General features: G+C 46.6%; 1 long non-coding RNA gene across 1 annotated transcript; it reads right to left on the bottom strand.

Annotated features, from left to right (window-relative positions):
- Positions 1 to 6,655: 6,655 nt before the first annotated feature.
- LOC119864411 lies at positions 6,656 to 15,717 on the bottom strand. Its single transcript, XR_005373851.1, has 4 exons — positions 15,454 to 15,717; positions 12,141 to 12,235; positions 10,691 to 10,790; positions 6,656 to 6,982 (listed from the first exon to the last, which is right to left on the bottom strand). It is a non-coding gene; the product is annotated as an uncharacterized LOC119864411 (long non-coding RNA).
- Between the last annotated feature and the right edge of the window lie 3,059 nt (positions 15,718 to 18,776).

An 18,776-nucleotide genomic window follows, 5' to 3' on the forward strand; every position in this document is an offset into this window, starting at 1 on the left:
GCTGGTGGTGCTGCTTGTGATGCTGCTGCTGCCGCGGCGGCTGCTGCTGCTGATGTTGCTGCTGGTGCTGGAGCTGCTGGTGCTGTTGGTGATAATGGGGCTGGTGGTGCTGGTGCTGGATCCATTGATGCAGCTGGTGCTGGTGCTGGTGGTGTTGGTGCTGGTGCTGGAGCTGCTGGTGCTGCTGCTTATGGTGTTGGTGCTGGTCCAGTGGTGCTGCTGGTGCTCGTTGTGCCGGTGGTGCTTTTTGTCGTAGTGGTGCTGGTGGTGCTGGTGCTGGTGCTGGTGGTGCTGCTGCTGGTGGTGCAGCTGGTGTTCTTCCTGGTGCTGCTGGTCCTGATGGTCGTTGTGGTGCTGGTGCTGTTGCTGTCGTGATGCTGGTATTGATCCTGGTGCTGGTGTTGGTGCTGGTGCTGGTCGTGCTACTGCTAGTGGTGCAGCTGGTGTTCTTCCTGGTGCTGCTGAAGCTGCTGCTGCTGCGGGTGGTGCTGTTGGTGTTGGAGCTGCCAGTGCTGCTGGTGCTGCCTGTGGTACTGGTGCTGGTGCTGGTGCTGGTGCTGGTCGTACTGGTGCTATTGGTGCAGCTTGTGCTGCTGCTTCTGGTCCTGGTGCTGCTGGTGCTGTTGGTGTAGCTGGTGCTGCTGGTGCTGGTGCTGGTGCTGCTGATGCAGCTGGTGGTGGTGCTGTTGGTGCTGTAGATGGTCCTGGTGGTGCTGGTGATGGTCCTGCTGGAGCTGCTGGTGGTGCTGCTGGTGGTGCTGCTGCTTCCTTGGCCGCTGCTGCCGGTGCTCCTGGTGCTGGTGGTGCTGTTGGTGCTGGTGCTGCCAGTGCTGCTGCTGATGGTGCTGCTGGTGCTGGGGCAGAGGCTGCTGGTGTTTTGGTTTTGGAAGTGCTGCTGTTCCTGATGGTTCTTGTAGTGCTGGTGCTGCTGCTGCTGGTCATGCTGTTGCTGTTCGTGGTGCCGGTGCTGGTGCTGGTGCTGGTCGTCCTGGTGCTATTGGAGCATCTTATGCTGCTGGTGCTGGTCCTGGTGCTGCTGGTGCTGTTGGTGTAACTGGTGCTGGTGGTTCTGGTGCTGGTGTTGCTGATGCAGCTGGTGGTTCTGGTGATGGGGCTGCTGATACCGCTGGTGCTGCTGGTGCTGTTGGTGCAGCTGCTCCTGGTAGTGGTGCTGGTGCTGGTGGTAGTTGTGTTGTGCCGGTTCTGCTGCTGGTGGTGGAGTGGGGGTCATGCTGCTACCGCTGCTCTTGGAGGTAGTGCTGGTGGTGCTGCTGGTGCTGCAGCTGGTGATATTGGTGCTGGTGGTCGTCGTGGTGGTCGTGCTGCTGCTGCTGCTGATGGTCCTGCTGGTGCTGGGGCTGGGGATGCTGTTGTTTCTGGTGCTGTCGGTGCTCCTGGTCTGACAATCCTTCTGGTGATGGTGCTGGTGCTGCTGGTGCTGTTGTTTTTGATTTTGTGGTTGTGGTGATGCTGCTGCTGGTGCTGCTGGTGCTGCTTCTGGTGGTGCTGATGCTGGTGGTGCTGGTCTGCTGGTGCTGGTTCTGGTGCAGTTCGTGCTGGTGCTTTTGGTGATGCTGGTCCTGGTGCTGGTGCAGCTGGTGCTGGTGCTGTTGGTGCTAGTGGTGGTGGTGGTGCTGGTGCTGCTGATGCAGCTGATGCTGGTGCTGGTGGTGTTGGTGCTGTTGCAGCTGTTGCTTCTGGTGCTGCTCTGGTGCTGGTAGGGCTGGTGGCTCTGGTGCTGGTGATGATGGTTCTGCTGCTGGTGGTGCTGCTGCTCCTGATGGTCCTTGTATTGCTGGTGCTGGTGCTTCCGGTGATGCTGGTGCTGCTCGTGGTGCTGGTGCTGGTGTTGGTGATGGTCGTACTGGTGCTATTGGTGCAGGCTGTGCTGCTGCTGCTGCTGGTGGTGCTGCTGGTGCTGCTGGTGCTGGTCCTGGTACTGTTCGTACTGGTGCTATTGGTGCAGCTTGTGCTGCTGATGCTGGTCCTGGTGCGTCTTGCAGACGGTGTGGCTGGTGCTGCTGCTGCTGCTGCTGGTGGTGCTGCAGGTGCTGGTGGTACTGGTGGTGCTGCTGGTGCTGGTTTTGCTGGTGCTGCTGGGGCTGGGGCTGGGGCTGGTGCTGCTGGTGCTGCTGGTGCTGGTGCTGGTGCTGGTAGTACTGGTGGTGCTGCTGGTCCTCATGTTCCTGGTGGTGGTGGTGCTGGTGCTGGTGGTGCTTCTGTTGGTGCTGCAGATGGTGATGGTGGTGCTGCTGGTGGTGGTGGTGGTCGTGCTGCTGCTGCTGGAGGTGATGGTGCTGCTGGTACTGGGCCTGTGGCTGCTGGTGCTGCTGGGGCTGGGGCTGGGGCTGATGGTGTTGCTGGTGCTGGAGGCGTTGGTGGTCCTGATGGTCCTTGTGGTGCTGGTGTTGGTGCTACTGGTGCTGCTAGTGCTGGTGGTCCTCCTGATGGTGCTCCCGCTGCTGCTGGTGCTGCTGCTGGTCATCCTGGTGCTATTGGTACAGCTTGTGCTGCTGATGCTGGTCCTGGTGCTGCTGGTGCTGTTGGTGTAGCTGGTGCTGCTGCTGCTGCTGGTTCTTGGACTATCCTCAGAGCAGCAAGGCTGTAGACTAACCGGGTCACTAAAGGAGCAGAGCGTGCCCAGCAGCGGTCCTTCCGGGGAGGGGTACTAGGTGCCGTGTGCTCTCCGTGTCCTGGCTTGGTCAGTGGGCATAGGGCCGGCTCCTGCTTGCCAGCCTGGGAATTGGGTCCATAGGTGGGAGGCAAGGCATCTCCAGGTGTCCGTGGTGGGACGACGACAGCTGTCGCTGTGTCCCGGGCCGTCTCCTCAGGGAACCCCAACTCTGTGTCTGCGGCCTGCTGCCATCACAGCCGCCCTATAGTGCAAAGAAAGGCGTCAGCTGCGAGGGTGAACGGGTCAAGCTGATGTGGGAGACGGAAAGAGGAAGGACGGAGAAGCCAGGGCAGCGGGGGAAGAACAAGGCCAGTGTATCTGGGAAATTTGGAAGAAAAGTCCGGGCACTGGGGGGCCCAGTCGGTTGAGCTCTGCCTCCGGCTCGGGCCAGGGTCCTCGGGGGGTGCAGGGATCGAGCCCCGGGTCGGCCCCCTGCTCAGTGGGGGCCGTTCCCCTCTCCCCCGCTCCCACTCCCCCCACCTCAAGGGAATAAATAAAATCTTAAAAAAGAGAAAGAAAAGACCATTCTTTCCCCTTCATTAATTATTCATTCCAAGTCCTTCTAGCCCCTTTGCCCTGGTGGGCAGCGGAACAGGATGCGCGCTCTCACGGCGCCGCCTGCACACCGTGGCACCTCCCGATGAGGCCGGAGGTACAGCCACGGCTAGTGCGTCCCCTCAGGGCATGGACGCTCCTGGCCAAGAGCAGATAGAAACAGGCTTCATCCCCAGTAAAAGTAAAAGTTGCTTTGGATATTGTTGCCTGCTTGGTCCTTTAATGCTTATGAGCTGGAGCGGAAACCTTATCGCCTTTTGGGAGGCTGACCTCAGCTGTTTCTCGGCCATTTGAAGAATAAGGCCCCTGGCTTTGGTGCCAATGGGCAAAGCAAAGTTTTCTCAGGTGGATGGACAGGCGGTCGCCTGCCCACCTCGGACCCACCGGGGAACCGGCGCGGTGTTTGCTCGGACCCTCACCGGCTCTGGGATCCCGGGCGCGTGTCGTGGGTCTGGCATCTAAGAGTTGCCCAGAAAATGTGAGTTCTGGCCATACTCCGCTTTGACTTCCTGACTCAGTTTCTCTGTTTCTCAAAGGCAAAGTGAAATACTATTTACCTGACAATTATAGGGTGTTTTGTGAGGATCAAATGAACTAGCACATGTAAAGATGCTTTTTGAGCAATGAATGCTACGTAGAAGAAGATTATTAGGGTTGTCTTCTGGACTTAGGCTCCAATTACAAGAGCTGGTTTTCAGGGGTGATCGTGGGAGAGGAGAAAATAACTAGATAATTTAAATAGAGTCTAAGCTCTCCTGGAGTCACCGGGCAATTGCATAGGACCCCCGGGATGTGCAGGGTACAGCGCCCGCGGGGGGCCTGCGACGGTGCCACCGTCTGGCTCCAAACCCTGGCTCCAAAGCCCTGCTTTGCTGATGGACTGGAGCGGAGAGAACAAGTAAGGACCAGCCAGTGAAGTAACGAGGCTGAGATGCACCCACTCTCTTGGCCTCAGCCATCGTGGTCATCACATCTTACGGCCCTTGTGGACAGGCCGTATCGGGATGCAGCCGCCTTCCTGCTGCGAGGCCACCGCAGGACGCGGCGCGGTCCTCCCTGTGCCTACCCGAGCTGCCCTCCACCGAGGGACAACGGGCCCAGAGGGCCCAGCGCTCTTCAGACTCCATTTCAAGTATTCTTTTTTTTTTTTAAGATTCTATTTATTTATTCATAAGAGACACACAGAGAGAGAGAGAGAGAGCGGCAGAGACCCAGGCAGAACGAGCAGCAGGTGGGGAGCCCGATGTAGGACTCGATCCCAGGGCCCCGGAGTCATGCCCTGAGCCAGAGGCAGACGCCCAACCACTGAGCCCCCCAGGAGCCCCCGATCTAAACATTTTTAAAAAGCGTCTTGGCACAGGACAAATAGCTTGGAGTACACCAAGGCCCCACAGCCTAGGACCGCAGACTCCACTTTGATGTCATCTCGCTATTCCAGTAGGGGGGCTTCAGGAGAGCTCATCCTTTCCCAACCCTTGCATCACGACATCAAAGCGTTTATTTCCTTGCCTCCACCGGGAGGCACAGGCTCGCCATTGTGGCCCGTCTCCTCCAGAAACCTTGTGCCACTGACTGAGGTTCCGGCTAACGTGCACCTATTACCGTTTATATTTGTGGATGTCAAGGGACAGGTGCCGTGACAATCTAAAGGGAGAGCATCTTGGACTCGCTGAACTCATCAGCAAGCACCACATGCCAAACACGAAGGGTGTGGCTCATGTCTAACTGGAGGGGTAAGGGGACCCACGAAAATGCAAGATCAACTTGGTCTTAGACAGGACTTTGTTCATCAGGGAAAGCGACCTCAGTACAGAAATTAAAGCGTAGACATGAGGCATAAAATCGTGAGATCATCGTCACTGAAACCCTGTGTGGAATTGACTCCCACTGAGTTACGCACCATGACTCAAAGAGATGGACTTCCATCAATTCCCCGAGGTAGTTAAGCGGCTGCCATGGAATAAATGTCTCTGGAAGGAAAAAGAGACCTTATTTATGAGGGAAACTCCCTGCTCTGGTAGAGACATGAAAGTCTAGAAAAATTACACTTTCTCATATTTCATACTGACTTGTTTCACTGCTTGGGAAAAAGTAGAAAATCTTTTTTTTTTAATTTTTATTTATTTGTTCATGAGAGACACAGAGAGGGAGAGAGGGAGAGACCCAGGCAGAGGGAGAAGCAGGCTCCCTGCAGGGAGCCCGACGTGGGACTCGATCCCGGGATCCCGGGACCCGGGGGTCACGCCCTGGGCCGCAGGCAGATGCTGCACCGCTGGGTCCCCGTGGATGTCCCGAAAATCCTATATTATACCATTGGTTTCTGTTGTCTGAAACTTCTTGGAGTGCACTGCCACTACGGGGACATTAGGGATGGACAGCGAGGAGAACCCCAGAAGAAAATAATAAGGGAAAAATAGTTCTGTAAACGCTGATTAATATTAGAGCCAACCTACGCTTTTATGGAGACAAACCAAAATAATATGACTGGGAAATACCAGAAAGTCACTGCTTTCCAAAAAATCTTTGGAGAAATTGCCTCAGTTCTCTGGCCCCGTGTTGGGGCGAGGGTGTGCAGCAGAGGAGTCTGTGACTCAGCAGCAGCCCTATTTTTCATCTGCTTTGACAACTGTGACAACATGTGAAAGTGTCTGAAAGGCGACTCTGTGCGGGGCAGCGCCTGCCGACCTGGGGGTAGGGCCCTACCAGGCCGAGCAGGAGATGCAGGAGATGCAGGAGGGCTCCCGGCCGGGACAGGGCCTGCGAAGAAGCCGCCCCGGCCCCCCCGAGCTACTTTATGATGTGCTCCCCAAGCCAAGCCAGGAGGCAGGACACGGTGGGGTGGGGCAGCGAAGGGTGCCGGGCCATCTCCTGTGGTTTCTCGGTCTGTGGCAGTCGCCCCTGCGCGTCGTGAGATGCTCAGCTTCCCTCCGGCGTCACGTGGGCCCAAGCAGTCCAGGCTGCTGCTCGCACCTGCGTCCACTCAACACGCAGCAGGCACTGCCGTTGTGGGAAGAGTGACGAGGGGGCCTTCCACGAGGACTGACCTGAGAACCTCCCGGAGGAAGATCACCTGCTCCACTGACGGGCCTGACCTCATGCTCTCCCTGTTGGCACCACAGCTCTGGCCCTGAGAGGCCTTACTTCCCGGGAGAACAGCAGCGAGAGCGGACAATTATAAAACGCCCCAAGGAACTCTAGGCTGTCAAATAAAATCTGGAAATGTTGGGAAACTTTCAAGTGGAACGGTGGTGACTTTTCCAAGCTCCAAAAGCAGAATGATATAATCCTATGCATTACAAAATTATCATCCAGGGACGCCCGGGGGGCTCAGAGGTTGAGCGCCTGCCTTCGGCCCAAGGCATGACCCCGGGGTCCCGGGATCCAGTCCCCATCGGGATCCCCGCGGGGAGCCCGCTTCTCCCTCTGTCTGTGTCTCTGCCTCTCTCTCTCTCTCATGAATAAGTAAATAAAATTTTAAAAAAGCTTATCATCCAAAAACTTTCAGTGAGATGAAAGAATTTTAAAAATTATATACACATATATATACACACACAACGTAATATTATTTAGCTCTAAAAAAGAAGCAAACACTGGCATAGGCTATGACACGGAAAAGCCTTGAGAACATCATGCCAAGTGAAATAAGCTGGTTAAGGGGCACCTGCCTGGCTCAGTCAGTAGAGCACGCAACTCTTGATCTCAGGGTTGTGAGTTCAAGCTCCACGTTGGGGGCAGAGATCACTGAAAAATAGTCTTTAGGAAAAAAAAGAAAAAAGCAGCTGGTTAGAAATGAACAAATCTTGTATGATTCCGCTATGTGAGGTACCTAGCGTTGTCAAATTCATAGAGTCAGAAAGCAAGTTGGCCAGGGGTGGGAGGTGGGGAGAATGGAGATTGTTTGATGGATACAGTTTCGGCCTCGGAGGATGACATTGGTTCTCAGGGTGGATAGCGATGGCGATGATGTGCAACATGAGAATGTACTTAATACTACTAAAGCTCCCCCTGCTTGTGCTCTCTCTCTCTCTCTGTCAAATAAGTCAATAAAATCTGCTTAAAAAATGGTTCATGGCAAAGTCTACTTATGTGTATCTTACGACAATCAAGAATAAAAATTTTAGTCCCATTCACATGTGAGCCTTTGTCTAGCGTGGTTGAAGGATGTAGGTAGGATCAGTCACTGTTTGCACAAAGCCTTACTGTTCTCAGATTGATGGGAAAAGAGAAGACAGGCTTCTGTATGTCACATGGAACTTCCCCTCATTATTTGGGAAATGAGTTCCAGTCATTTCATACGACAATTCAACAAAGAGGAGACTCAGGTCTTGAGAGAACTTGATCGCGTTGTGTAAAAGCAAAGAGAAGTTGGACAGAGAGAAGCAGAAGAAGGAGATTGAGATTCCTCCTGGCCTGGCACTCTTCTTTGAGGCAGGTCCATCCGTCCCATAAGTTTCTCCTGACGCACACGTACGCACCTAGCCTTGGATCCAAGATCCAAGTTCCGATGCGTCACATACACAAACAGAATGGAAGTGGAGATGAGTGATCAAATGTTACAAACTTTGCAACAGAACAAGAATCTCATGTGTTGATTTTGAAATATATTTCGAAGAACTGGGCTTAATCAAGCAAATGGAATGATGAGATGGATCATGGCCTCATGTTTCCAGGAAAGAGAGATTTATTAATAGATTTATTAATAGGCTCAAAGCCAAAGCATAATACACTAATCTAATGTTGAAGATGCTGGGCACCGTCCACAACCGTTACTTTCCTCTCTGCTTGAGCTATCGATTCAAACATGTCGACCCTTAGGGCTCATTGTATGTCAGCGCTAACCCGTGAGTAGGACTTCAAAGATGACTACGACATGATCCTTGTCCTTAAGACACTCGCGCTTTCCCTAATTGGCTAGAAAAGTGCTCTGGTGGGCAACTCGGTGCTTCTCTCAGAAGACGTTTTCAAAAATCCTGTCATTAGCCATGTCCCATTGTCTCTCCTCACCTCAGGCACTGATGCAGAAAAAAAAAATAAAGCCCAGAAGTTGGTTGTTTTTGTGTTAGTATCTTCAACTTCTTGTAGTGCTGGCACAGGTAGGCTATGCACCTTCTGCTGGTTTGTTATGTTAGCATCTGCCCCGGACGCATTAGTATCAATAGCAGGATACTCCCTTCCTCAAGGGCCTACTCAATGTTTCCATGGGCAAGCTCCATCCAAGGACACACTCTTCCCACCTTCACATTCTACCCAATAACTCTAAACAAGACCTTTGAGTCTGCTTCTACACCCTGTTCTCAACTGACGCTTAGCTCATAACGAAGGTGAATGAAGGACTTAGACTCATTCACTTGCCCTTGAAAGCTCAGATCTCTTCATTCTCTTCATGAAATTCAAGAGCAAACCTCCAAAATGCTCCCAAATCGGTATACTGCCTCTCCTTCTCCATTGCTACCACCGTGGCCCATGCCACCACCCCATCTCCTCTCCCTGGACAACTGTGGTAGCCTCCTTACATGACGCCCTGTTGCCCCTCTTAACCCACCAGAAGTTTTTAAAAACTTCTTTTAAAAACCTTCATTGAATCATGACATCTCCTGCTTAAAAACCAATAGCTGCCCACTGCACACAGACTCCTGAACGGCTTCCAGAACCACACAGTACCGGCTGTGGCCTGCTTCTCATTTTCATTAGCTCGGTCTTCGTGGTCTCCTTTCTGTTCCTGAAGAACAGACCAAGTTCATTCTTGCCCCATGACTTTTATTCCAGTCCTCTCATCTGTCCGGAACACTTGGCCACTGATGTTTACAAGGCTGGCTCCTTCACTTTAAGCTGGATCATTCAGATCTAAACTTAAATATCACCTCCTCGGGGACCACTGGGTGGCTCAGCAATTGAGCATCTGCCTTCAGCCCAGGGCGTGACCCTGGCGTCCCGGGATCCAGTCCCCCATCGGGCTCCCTGCATGGAGCCTGCTTCTCCCTCTGCCTGGGTCTCTGCCTCTCTCTCTCTCTCTCTTTGTCTGTGTCTCTCATGAATAAATAAATAAAATCTTAAAAAAAAATCACCTCCTCAGAGTGCCCTTTCCTTATCTTGTTTTCCAGTTGCTACCCAATCTTTCTCTATCATATCACTCCACGATGAGGCTCTGCAAAGCACTTATTATTGGATAATTTCCTTGTTCATTTATTTGTTGCTTTATTTATCTGTCACTGCCACTAGAGTAAGCCCCATGAAATTGGTGACTTTTTATGTCATTTATTGTTGTGCTGGGATTGATGCCCTGCATAAAGTAGGCATGAAATAAATAACTGATGAATAAATTTGCTATATACGCATAAAAGAGGATGGCTGTCACTCCAGAATTGGTGAGCTTAATCTTGTGTTCACGACACAGGCTCATTCATACACTCACTTATTAAAAAATTTTTATTGATTTTCTATTATATACCAGGTACTATTTTGGAAACAAACACTCATATAACTAAATCCTTATCCTCCAGATACTTAGGTCTCTTCTGCTCCAGAGTAGGGACTACAGCCAAGAAAAGATTTATAACATCATGTGCTGAGTGTTACATTAGAGATGTGCAGAAGAAGGTTGGGGACGGACTCACAGGGAAGATGATCTTGACGAATGAAATCACCAAATGTATTTTGGAGAGGAGAGACCAGAGACAAAGGGAGTTGAGAAAGAGGACCGAGAACATGGGCTCTGGGCTCCCAACAAATCAGGGCATTTAAACTTTTTCCTGGAGGATTTTAAGAAGGCAGGTGTCAATAGGAGATTTTTTTTTAAGATTTATTTATTTATTTATGATAGACAGAGAGAGAGAGAGAGAGAGACGCAGAGACACAGGAGGAGGGAGAGCAGGCTCCATGTAGGGAGCCCAACGTGGGACTGGATCCCGGGACTCCAGGATCGCGCCCTGGGCCAAAGGCAGGCGCTAAACAGCTGAGCCACCCAGGGATCCCCGGGAGATTTTTTTAAAAAGGAAGAACACTCTGGCTTACCTGTGAAAACCATTCTTACAGAAGAACACCAGATGAATAAAAGAGGGAAAATGAACGCAGAATACTGAATAGTCAGATGATGACGAGTGGACTAAGGTAAGGGCTGAGAGAATAGAGAAGAAAGGATAGATTCCAGGGGTATTTAGGAAGCAGAATTACTACAACTTGGTGAACAATTAGGGTTTGTCAAACTATATGTTTTGTAGGATATAAGATTGATATACGCAGTGGTGTCCCCTAGCACTAAGTATCTGAGTTCGTAATGAATGAATGAGTGAGTGAATGAGTGAGTAAATGAATACGTGAATAAATAAGGAAAAGTCTATAGATACTCCCAGTTTCTGATGTGGACGTCTGATGTTACGGGTACTGTTACCAATATATGGGCACAAGAAGAGAAGCAGGCTTGGAAAGAGGAAGATAATTTAGGAATTAGTGAACGTGTGGCACCTGCTAGCAAGTTTTGGGCTATCCAGGTCTCCTCTGCATTCTCCTTGCAAATACAATAGTTCTTGTTTCAGTTCATCTCCATTTTGCAATGTCTTTTCACCTGAAACAAAAAGAAGCCTTTTGGCACCCTCGGCGTTCTCAGTGGCCTGCTTCAATCTACTAGGTACATTCTCTACAAACTACAGGGGAGACTGTCGATACCTGGTCCACCACTATGTTAGCAGTTGCCTTTTTTGCAGCCTCACCAGCAATTAGCCTCGCTGGTCTTCCAGCCTCCAGTAGCCGTCTCCTTGCCCTCTTTCTAGGCCCTGCCTGCAGCTGGATCCTTAAACCAACGCTCGAGGGTTTGCTGCAGAGCACTCCCGTTCCTGTTTCAGTTACCTATAGTTGCACAGCAAAGCATCCTAACCTACCCTTCTATTGTTTTCTGATGGTCATGATAACAATCTATTATTTCTTCTAACTCTGCTGTTCGGCATTCTGGTTGGTTCTGCTGCCTCACCTGGACTCTGGACTGCTGGTCATGTGATTCTGTGCAGGCGGAAGTCAAGATGGCCTGGAAAGTCCAACGTGCCCTCACTACATTTCTTTTCTTTTTTTTTTTTTTTTTAATGCATCTTTCAATGCACTTAAATTCCAGGTAGTTAACATACGGCGTAATACTAGTTTCAGGTGTAGAATTTAGTGACTCCTCGCTTACATACAACACCAGCACTCATCACAAGTGCTCTCCTTAACATCCATCACCCATCTGGCCCATCCCCCACCTACCTCCCTCCACCAACCCTCAGTGTGTTCTCTCGTTAAGAGTTGCCCTCACTACATTGCTGAGCCTACAGCACTGACTTTGGCTAGAAAGCAATGTTTCTCCTCCGTGAAGGCCTACATTCTTCAATAGGTTAAATGAGGTGTCTTCACAGTATGATGGTCAAGGCCAACCCTGGTTCCAGAGGGTTAAACTCATTTCTTGATGAAGTGAGTGCAAGGTCACATTACATAGGGACAGAGGCACAGAGGCATGATTCATTGAAGGCCATTATTATAATGATTTCTTGCACCCCTTCAGCCCCATATCAAATAGGCCATTGCAACATCTGTTATGATTGAGAAGTTGGTCACAACAGCCCCAAAACCATACTGTTTTTGCTTAGCTTTGTGGCAATGAAATGGATGCTCTGTGTCCTGCCTCTTTTACCAAGTAGTTCATTTCTGTGCCAGTCTGTGTCAGAAGTATGTGAGGGGTTAGTGGTCAAGAATTTTCAAAGGAGCTTCCAATCTGGTGAGCAGGGAGAGTGCCTCACCTGGAGTGGACATGGAAGCTCCACACACCTTCCTACATATTTGCCCTCTGCGTCTCTTCCATCTAGCGATTCTGGAGTTGTATCCATTTATAATAAACCAGTAATCTAATTATATTGACAAGGATTGGCCGTGGAGACAAAACACTAACTTGGTTAGAATGATTGCTTTCTGCAGGCTTTGCACCTCCTTGGCATTTCCTTCTTTGTGCTTTCTGCCAGCTTTCTTGGCTCACCTCCATAAAACCTGGAAGAAGGAAGAAACCCAGCCGCTAGCCTTATTCCGAACTATGTCTTTCAACCTTTGAATGCAGAAGTTATCCCATGGATATGGCCATGTAGGCACCAAGTCCTGTCCATATGGAACCAATAATGTACCTTACACACATCTAGACTACTTGCTCTCAGGAGACTAGAGATACCGTTCTCATGAATAAAGCTCAAATTTATTTAAAACCTTTTTTTTAAAAGATTTTATTTATTTATTCATGAGAGACAGAGACAGAGGGAGAAGCAGGCTCCACACAGGGAGCCTGACGCAGGACTTGATTCTAGAACTCCAGGATCACGCCCTGGACTGAAGGCAGGCGCCAAACCACTGAGCCACCCCAGGGATCCCTATTTAAAATCTTTTTAAACAGATTTTCTAAAATTAATTTTTTAAAAGTAGGCTCCATGCCCAGTGTAGAGCCTAACACAAGGCTTGAACTCACAACCCAGAGACCAAGACAGAGCTGAAATCAAGTGTCAGATGCTTATCTGACCGGGCCACCCAGTCTGTAAAATTAAATTTTTTTTAAAACCCCACAGATCCAAGAAGCTCAGTAAAATTGAACAGGATAAACAGAGATAAAACACACCTAAGAACATCATAGTCCATTGCTAAAAACCAAATATAAGAAAATCTTCAAAACAAACTGTAAAAAAAGACATATATACAAAGAAGCAAAAATATTAATTATGACTAATTTATTATCAAAAACAACAGAGGGTAGTGGCACTTGGGAGGCTCGGTTGATTCAGCTCTTGGTTTCAGCTCAGGCCACGATCTCAGGGACATGAGATGGAGCGCCATGTTGGGCTCCACACTCAGTGCAGAGTCTGTTTGAGATTCCCTCCCCCTCTGCCCTTTCCCCTGCTCTCCCCCCTCCCCCGTTTCTCTCAAATAAAATAAGTAAATAAAATCTTAAAAAACAAAAACAACAAAACAATAAAGGCCAGAAGACAGGGAATGACATCTTTAAAATACTAGAGAAGGAAGACTCTTAACCCAGAATTCAAAATATACAAAAAACAACCTTCAAAAATGAAATAAAAAGGAAGACATTTTTAGGCAGATCAAGACTAAGAGAATTTCTCTGCAAGAGATCTGCACTACAAGAAATACTAAGAGAAATTCTTTAAGCTAAAAGCTGAGGAAAATGTTATCAGACGAAATCCTGGGTCTCCAGGATAGAATATAGAACACCAAAACCAGTAAATATTTAGGTAAATATGAGATGATATATTGTTATTATGCTTGCTATATTATTATGCATGATACATTACTATCCTTTTTGCTTTCAGTATACTTTGTGTATTTAAATATATTTAAAACAAAAAAGTATAGCAGTAGATTGTAAAAGTAACATATGACCACAAGTGCCCAAGAGACAGGGGTAGTAAGTAGAAGTACACAGTTGCAGAGCCTTACATTACTTGTCAAATAGCATAATATTATTTGAAGTTAGGATGAATTAAAGATGGATATTATAATCTGTAGAGCAACCGCTAAAGAATGAAACTAAAGAGATACAGCTAAAAATGTTAATAGATGAAATAGAATGAAATATTAAATAGTGATTGATATTGCCCAAAAGAAGGCAAGAAAAAAGAAGCAAAAGAACAAGTAGGATAAATAAGAAGTAGATGATGAAATGGTAAATTTAAATCCAACCATATCAATAACTACATTAAGTTCAAATAGACTGAACACTTCAATTAAAATGTAAAGATTTTTTTTAAAAAGGTAAAGATTGTCAGACTGAGAGGAAGGAAGGATTCAACTACATGTTATTTTCAGGAAACACATCTTGAATAAAACAAGTTTTAAAAAAAAAGACTAAAAGAATGTTCATAGCAGTGTTATTTATAATAGCCAAAAAATTGGAAGAACTTCAAATGTCTATTGCACTAGTTACACATTGCTGCATTAAAACATTACCCTAGGGGGATCCCTGGGTGGCTCAGCAGTTTGGCATCTGCCTTTGGTCCAGGGCATGATCTTGGAGTCCCCGGATCGAGCCCCGCATCGGGCTCCCGGCAGGGAACCTGCTTCTCCCTCCTCCTGTGTCTCTGCCTCTCTCTCTCTCTCTCTCTCTCATAAATAAATAAATAAATAAATAAATAAATAAATAAATAAATATTTAAAATAAAAAACAGTACCCCAAAACTTAATGGATTAAAGCAACATTATTTCCTAGTTTTTGTGGTCAAGAATCTCAGCAAAAAGAAGCACGCTCTTCTCTCATGAGGCTTCAATGAAGCTGCTGACTGTGGCTGTGGTCGTCCCAAGGCTCACCTTGGGGAAGGATCTATTTCTAAGCTTACTCCCATGGTTGTGGACAAGATTCAGTTCCTCACAGGCTATGGGAATGATGGCCTGAGTCCCTCACTGGCTGTTGGCTGGAGGTGTCCCTCAGTCCCTTGCCATGTGGACATCTCCATAGGGCAGCTCACAACACGGAGGCTTGCTTCATTAGAGGAAACAAGAAGAACCAGAGAGAGAGAAAGAGAGAAGGAAGGAAGTCAAGTTTCCTACATTCAAATCTTGGAAGCAATATTCCATGATACTTGCTATATATTGTTCATTAAAAGAAAGTCAAGAGGTCCAACCCATGCTCAAAGGGAGGGACTCTCAAGGGTATGATTAGCAAGAGGTGAGGATCACTGGGAAGCACAACAGCAGCTGCCCACTGCATCTATCTGCAGGAAAATATATTTAAAGACTATAATATTTTCATACAATAGAATACTACTCAGTATTATTTTATTTTATTTATTTGTTTGAGAGAGAGAGACAGACACAGTGTGAGCAAGGGGAAGGTCAGAGGGGGAGGGAGAGGGACAAGCAGACTCCAGGCTAAACGCAGAGCCTGGTACGGGGCTCCATCTTAGGACCCAGAGATCATGACCTGAGCTGAAATCAGGACTTGGAGGCTTAATCGACTGAGCCATCCTGGTGCCCCTACTCAGTAATTTTTAAAAAAAGAATAAACCACTAATATACACAGAAACATAGATGAATCTCAGGAAGTCTTACTCAATAATGACGAGCAAAAAAAAAGCAACCACTAATATACACAGAAACATAGATGAATCTCAGGAAGTCTTACTCAATAATGACGAGCAAAAAAAAAAGCAACTGCAAAGGAATACGGGTTACAGGATTCCATTTATATGGAGTCCAAAACAGGCAAAACTCACCTGTGATGACGGAAATCCGAACAATACTTAACTCTGGATGTTTGAAGGGTATTATCTGGAAAGAAGCAAGAGGAAAAGTTTTCAGTGCTGAAAGTGTTCTAGATCTTCTTTTACCAAATTTGTTGAATGAAACATGTAAGGTCCATGCATTTTATGCAAATGATACCTCCATAAAAAAATTATAAAAATTAATGCTTAAAAAGTAACCTAGGTTTATTTCTCAAAAGTAAAAATTATAAAAACCTTGTTTCAGCCAATGTTAAACAAAACATACTAGCCTAACATCATCTTCCAGCCCAAGAACCTAGAAAGATGTTGACTCACCAGAGAAGATATATTTTAAAATGCAATCAGATCAAGTGCCCCCCTCAGTGTCCGTCACCCATTCACTTGACGGGATGAGCACTGGGTGTTATTCTGTATGTTGGTAAATTGAACACCAATAAAAAATAAATTTATTATTAAAAAAATGCAATCAATTTGCATGATATCATGTCTGACTAAAATGTAAGGATGTTAAGAAATCATTCCACTTTTCATAGTAATAAAAGATAAACCTACAATAGCCAAACTGTGGAAGGAGCCTCGGTGTCCATCGAAAGATGATGGATAAAGAAGATGTGGTTTATGTACACAATGGGATATTCCTCAGCCATTAGAAACGACAAATACCCACCATTTGCTTCGACATGGATGGAACTGGAGGGTATTATGCTGAGTGAAATAAGTCAGTCGGAGAAGGACAAACATTGTATGTTCTCATTCATTTGGGGAATATAAATAATAGTGAAAGGGAATATAAGGGAAGGGAGAAGAAATGTGTGGGAAATATCAGAAAGGGAGAAAGAACATAAAGACTCCTGACTCTGGGAAACGAACTAGGGGTGGTGGAAGGGGAGGAGGGCGGGGGGTGGGGGTGAATGGGTGACGGGCACTGAGGGGGGCACTTGACGGGATGAGCACTGGGTGTTATTCTGTATGTTGGCAAATTGAACACCAATAAAAAATAAATTTATTATAAAAAAAGATAAACCTAAGATTAGTCAACTACCCAGTAGAACATAATGCCATTGCTCTTTTCTTAAAAATTTTCACACTTAAAAAAATCAAAGTTATCTGATACACAGAAGATCTTTTTCAAAAGGGTTCCAAAAGCAGAATGAAAAATTTTCCACTCTCAACCTTAAAGGAATGATATTTTGTTTTAATGAAATATAAAATCACCCGAAGACAAGTTATTCTTCATGAGTTCTCTTTCTTTCTTTCCTTCTTTTTCACCCTTCCTCTTTATTTGCTGTTCTCATATCCTTAACTTATTCCATTGGCCAGAAATTAGTGGTGAACAATTAGCAGACAGCACCACAGTTGTCTTTGGACGTTCTAAGAATACAGGTGCTTGATCATCGGGAAGCCTGCACCATTTATATTTATATTAGAATACAAAATGTTTGCACTGTCATTCAAATATGAAAAAGTAAAACAAAAAAAAAGAAAGAAAGAAAAAGTAAAACACCTGTTTACCCTCCATTGCCATTACCCAAAACCTCACTGAAATGATGGTAAAAAAAAAATTTCTTTTTAAAGAAAACCTAAAAAGTCCACACGTGAAGGTAGAAGAGATCATAGCAGGAGGATGTCAACCCAACAGACAGGACAACTGACTTCGCATAGTAGAGAAAGGCGGGATGAAGTATCTACAGCAGGGCGGGGGTGGAGGATGGCAAGAAGCAAGTTGACGAGGTTGCCAAACCCCGCAAAACCCAGAAATGAGAGCAATAAGCTATCTCTGAATACAGGGAGCGGGTGAGTCTGGAAACAAAAGGTTCCAGATCTCCCTGCCCCTGCACAGCCAGGTGACGAACCCTCCCTCTTCCGCAGGGGGCTTGGGGAGGGACATGTCCAAGCACATTTGGATAGTTTAGTTAATAGGTTTGCCTTCAGTGAAAGCAATTTTATAATTCTGTGAAAAGTTTAGAACCGAAATAGCTACATGGAGAGAAAACTAAGCCAATTTTTAAAAAGGCAATTATTATCTTCAGACAAAAACAAAGACTTCTACAGGAATGGATATTTAACTGTAGCATACTGCCTGGCTCAGCACAGGGGAGTATTTATGTAGTTATAACAAGGCAAGAACCTGGAGAATTTGTCCCCATTTCTGATGTAACTATATCGGGAAGATGGTAGGAAGGAAATAAGACAGCTAAAGCCTTGCCTTTCCTGGTAGAAAGTCAACCCCTAATAATTAAAAGTGAACAAATTAAGAAATTACAGCATAGGGCTATTATGAGAGTAATACAGAGGTGGGGGCGCCTGGGTGGCTTAGTCAATGGAGCGTGAGAGACTTCTGATCTCAGGGTTGTAAGTTCGAGCCCCACGTTGGGTGAAGATATAACTTAAAAATAAAATCTTAAAAAAAGAAAAAAAGTTTTTTTTAAAAAAGATACAGGGTAGCCCGGGTGGCTCAGCGGTTTAGTGCTCCCTCAGCCCAGGGCCTGATCTGGAGACCTGGGATCGAATCCCACATCAGGCTCCCTGCATGGAGCTTACTTCTCCCTCTGCTTCTCTCTATATATATATATCTCTCATGAATAAAAAAATAAAATATTTTATAAATAAATAAATAAAACCACTGAAAGACTCTAAAACCTTGACTCTGAGAGTAGGTATTGGAGAGGAGGACAAAATACAGTAAAGAGAGGTCAAGCAAGAAGCCGCTATATTTTAAGTCTCATACAACTGTCTGATTTCTTAACTCTGATAAAAATTTAAAACTAAATTTTTCAAAAAGTGTTGAAATGAATGCTTCCTTTCCAAGAAGAAACTTTTCTGAATATAAAGCTGACTTGAAGGTATCTACCATTATTTTAACTGATCTTTCTGTTAAATATTCAACAAAACTCCTGCTCTTACTGTGCTGGGGTTTTTTTCCTTTAATTAAACCTTTAATTTTGAGAAAATCATAGATTCCTATGCAAGTGGTAAGAAACAATACCTGAAGATTGGTTGTGTTCTACACCCAGTTTCCCTCAGTGGTAACATCTTGCAAAACTATCGCACAACATCACAACTGGGCTACTGACATTGGTATGGTCAAGGCACAGACCACTCCTTCACCAGAAAGTTTCCTAACGTTGCCTTATACGGCCTTCCCCACTTCCTTCTGCTTCCCCGTCCCCAACTCTGAACGCTGGCAACCACTAATTTTTTCTCCACTTCTCTAGTTTTTTGTTATATAATTCTTTATCAATGAAATAACATAGTATGTGAATCTGCGGGATTAGCTTTCTTTGCTCAGTGTGAGTGCCTGGAGATTCATCCAA

This window comes from Canis lupus, chromosome 19 (assembly GCF_011100685.1).
Source record: "Canis lupus familiaris isolate Mischka breed German Shepherd chromosome 19, alternate assembly UU_Cfam_GSD_1.0, whole genome shotgun sequence".
NCBI classification, from domain to species: Eukaryota; Metazoa; Chordata; class Mammalia; order Carnivora; family Canidae; genus Canis; species Canis lupus.